This window comes from Equus przewalskii, chromosome 19 (assembly GCF_037783145.1).
Source record: "Equus przewalskii isolate Varuska chromosome 19, EquPr2, whole genome shotgun sequence".
Lineage (NCBI taxonomy): Eukaryota > Metazoa > Chordata > Mammalia > Perissodactyla > Equidae > Equus > Equus przewalskii.
Window position 1 is genome coordinate 3,651,092 of NC_091849.1, and position 4,215 is coordinate 3,655,306.

A 4,215-nucleotide genomic window follows, 5' to 3' on the forward strand; every position below is an offset into this window, starting at 1 on the left:
CTTTAGTTAGGGCTCAGCTGTGTTTACAGTCAACAAGGCAAGGATGACAGATAAAAGGCCGTAAGAATTTCTACTGACCTTTCCCTCCCTCCCATTCTTCCTCCCTCTGTCTCTGCCTTCTTGCCTCCCTCCCTCCTGTTACTGGGCACATAGACAGGTTCTTTACCCCCTACACAAGAGGGGCTAAATAAAAACTGGAACGCCAGGCTTATGGCAAGGAAAGAGTTTTTATTTTGGGTGACATCAACCAGAAGACATGTTTGTCTCATCTCCCCAAAAGATGGGAGGCAAGGGGTTTGAAAGGTAGCAAGGAATGCAGCTGCTTGTAGTGAAGGGGAGCCTGCAGCCTCGCTGCTGGGTGCTTTCCCACCAGCCTGTGTTTGGCCTTGTGAGGCTGCTTGTAGCGAGGAGGATGGCCAGATCCTCCTCGCTACAGGTGGATGTCCTTGGTTGTCTGCTTCCGTGGTGGATGGTGGATTCTGGCGCCAGGAAGCTGAGGAGTGAGCAGGGAAAGGGGATGAGTGCTTCGGTTTTAACCAATAACAGGAGATCTGATATCAGTGCCAGTATCACACCCTGCCTCCTCCCTCCCTTCCTTCCTTTCTTTTATCATGCAACTTTAAAATGAGACAGCTCTGACCCAAGGTCTGCAAAAAATAGTTTGGTTTCATTTCATTTTCTCCAGCTGACTGCAGGCAGCTCCCTGGTCAAAATATACTGTCTTCTTACAGTGCAAACAAAAACCAATTCTCTGACTGGAGACCCCTTTCCCAGGGCCCCTCCCCACCTGGTCCTCAACACCCAAACCAGCCTCCGTGCAGCTGCCAGATCATCCTGGAACCAGGCCTTCGTTGTTTTTACAATAAACATTTCTAGTGCATTTTTGATTAAAGTGCCAGGAATCAGGTTAAGTTCTGGGAAGACAAGAATTAAACAGTGTTCCAGCCTTCAAGATTATGTTATTCCACTCATCATGAACAACAGCCTGGAATTAAGTACAAAATAAACATGACTCAGCCCTTACAGTCCCCATTTCTTCTCTGTCCATCCCTTCTGTGACCATTTTATGGGTTTTCTCCCTCCACACTTTTGTCCATGTGGATCAGATCCACAGGCTCAGAACACCCTATCTGATGCTCAGCTCACCAGCCTTTCTGTTGAGTTTTAGAGTTTAACCTCCACCCTCCTCTCTGGTTTGTCTTTGTATCAAGCACCTAAATTTTAGCCCCAGTTCTGCCACTTACAACATTAGGCAAGTTACTAAACATTTTTGTCCTGAATTTCTTATTTGTAAAATGAAGATAACAGTCCCTGCTTTGCCTGTGTTACAGAAATCAAATACAGAAATGGATCCAAAGTGCTTTCTAAATTGTAAAAGTATTCTGCACGTATATTTTCTTATTATGTTCTCTCTCATATTAAATGTGGACTCATTTTTCTTTCATATACTGTTACTGGCTAAAGGTTCACGGCCTGATGTGCATAAGAACCCAATGATTATGGCACCTCTTTTGAGAAAAGAAAAGGCCTTATTGCAAGATTGACTGGCAAGGAAACAGAGGCAAGGCTCTCAAATCAGTCTCACCCATCCAAGGTTTAGGGTAAAGTTTAAGGGATCAGGGAGGCAGCTGGTATGCAGAAGCACTGACAGGATGGGTTTCAATTGGTAGGCCAAAATTTTCTCTTCTGCACATGCTCCCGGCTGGCTTGCTGCCCCTGAAAACCAGCTTTAACATTCTCTTCTTAAGAAGGGGTCAGTTATGGGAGATTACCAGCAAAAACACAGTAAATGAGGATATAGTTATGCAGATTTAAATCACTGCCTTCTGCACTGATAAAAGTTTCTAGAGGTAAGATCATCCCCTTTTCCTGGGAGACGTCCTGTGGAGATTTCTTTATAAATGTATAATTTCCCTTACAAAAAGGTAACATCCACTAGGTTTTCAGAGCTTTTCCTGTGTCTGCTGTTTCTTAATCATCAGCTCAAAATAATCCTTATGCCAGAGAGGCATATTTTGGGGTGGCAAATTCTGTTCCTGGTCCTGTGGTTACAATAATACTATAAACTCCTTGAAGAAGAGAACCATGTTTTGCCTACCTTCTTGTTTCTCACAGTTCCTAGCAGATCTCAACAATGCTTCAGTTCTCAGCAAGAGGGCCACAGCGCTACCCACCTCCAGGGATGACACGCCTGTCACACTCAATGTGAATGGTGCTCCTGGACCTGTGCAGACAAATGAGGCAGACTTCTGCCCCCACTTTGTTTTCATGATTAAAAAAAGCCAGTGTAATTGAAACCAGATGATCACAAGCAGATGATCAAAAGAGGAAGGCAAAATGTCTTAACTTATTAAAAATATCAACTTGACTCAGAACACTTACATGATGCAGATAAAGAGATGCCTCTGATGTTTAGGCACTTTATTTGCATTTAAAAACCCAGAAGAAATCACTGTGACTCTTGAGATCTGAATTCGTTTCTTGTGCTGCCATAACAAAATCCCACAGACTGGGTGGCTTAAACAACAGAAATTTATTGTCTCACAATCTTAGAGGCTATCAATCCGAGATCAAGGGGCCAGTAGGGCTGGTTACTTCTGAGAGCCACTCTCCTTGGCTTGGAGATGGCCATCTTCTCCATGTATCTCTTCACGTCCTCTTCCCTCTGAGTCTCTGTCCAAATTTCCTCTTCTTATGAGGACATCAGTCATATGAAGTTACAGCCCCCCCATTTGACCGCATTTTGCTTTAATTACCTCTTGAAAGGTGTCTCCCAACCCCATTTCCAAATACAGTCATATTCTGAAGTATTGGGGGTTAGGACTCCAACATACAACTTTTACAAATCTAGAATTTTCTTTTTTCTTTTATTTTCTATTTTTCTGAGTTTCCTCATCTATTCACTCACTATGCCATGTATGCCCTAAATCCTCTAACAGCTATATTGCAATCTTTGACAGCTAATTCCAACATTTGTATCACTTTTGTGTCTTTTTGTATTGACTGCTTTTTCCCCCTGGTTATAGGTCATATTCACTTATACTTTTGTATGTCTAGCCATTTTTTACTCCATGCTGGACATTGCTGATTACATCGTCTTCCTTTAAATAGAGGTGAGTTTCGTTCTTAGTTAGTGGCTCAGCTTGATGCAGCTGAGGTCAGGTTTCGTAGGGAGGGTCTAGAGTAGCCCTCATTCTCAAGTGATACTAGCCCTAGTCCTAAGGCCTGGGCTTTCTGGACTCTCAACTAAGTGCCCAACTTGTTCAGCAGGGGTTTCTTAACTCTGGCAGTTAAGTCCCCAAGTCTAAAAGATGGGACACATGAGCACCCCAGCAGAGGTGGCACCCAAGAGAAGCCTCAAAACTGCATCCGTTTGAATTAGGCAGAAGGTCCCCAGACTCCTCAAGTTGTATGTCTGGTGTGGTTTCCAGCCTGTAGTCAGAACTATTTCTCAGGTCAGGCAACCCTTTCTCCATCTATGATACGGGTGTCCAGTGTAAAGGTTGGATTTGTTCTCTTGAATAAACTCTTATGCAGCCACAGAGACTTTTTGAGCTGGAAAATTCTTCAGAGATTATAGAGCCAATATATTCATGGCTAATATACACAATATTTTATACTTTACAAAGCACTTTCACATCCCTATTTCACTGGATTACAAATAGCTCATGAAGCAGTAGGCCAGGCTGATGTTCTCTCTCTTTTGTAAGGCTCTGGGAAGTGATATGGCTTCGGAAAAGTTTCTTAGTGAATCAGAGGCACAACCTGGACTTCAAAGCTGATCAGCTCCTTCCAAGCCTGGTGCCTTTCCACAAGGCAGTAAAATCTGAGTTTACGAAAAAAGTGAGCCATGGAGGAAATTATCACAGATCTTCAAGGTCCTACCACATGTTTCACTTCCTTTCCCATTCCAACAGCACTGGCAGAAGTCCTCATGAGCAGCTTCACAAAGGTGTGGAAAAAATAATGTACGATTGTATCAGTCAGGATTGGCTTGGTTACACTGTGGTAACAAATAAACCCCCAAATTTCAGTGGCTTAACATAACAAAGAGTCATTTATTCTTCAGGCTATATGTCTATCACGGGTAGGCAGGGGCACTAGAGGAACCAGGCCAGTGGAGGAGCCATCACCTCAAACGTTGCTGATGCTGTGCTAGAGAGACCAAAAGAATTCTAGAGGATCTCAAACTATCAGATATTCCTGTGTGTCACT

At 43.4% G+C, this 4,215-nt stretch overlaps 1 long non-coding RNA gene across 1 annotated transcript; it reads right to left on the minus strand.

Annotated features, from left to right (window-relative positions):
• Positions 1-208: 208 nt before the first annotated feature.
• LOC103548132 (uncharacterized) lies at positions 209-3,942 on the minus strand. The gene is made up of 2 exons (XR_011529853.1): positions 2,099-3,942; positions 209-493 (listed from the first exon to the last, which is right to left on the minus strand). It is a non-coding gene; the product is annotated as an uncharacterized lncRNA (long non-coding RNA).
• Positions 3,943-4,215: the final 273 nt, after the last annotated feature.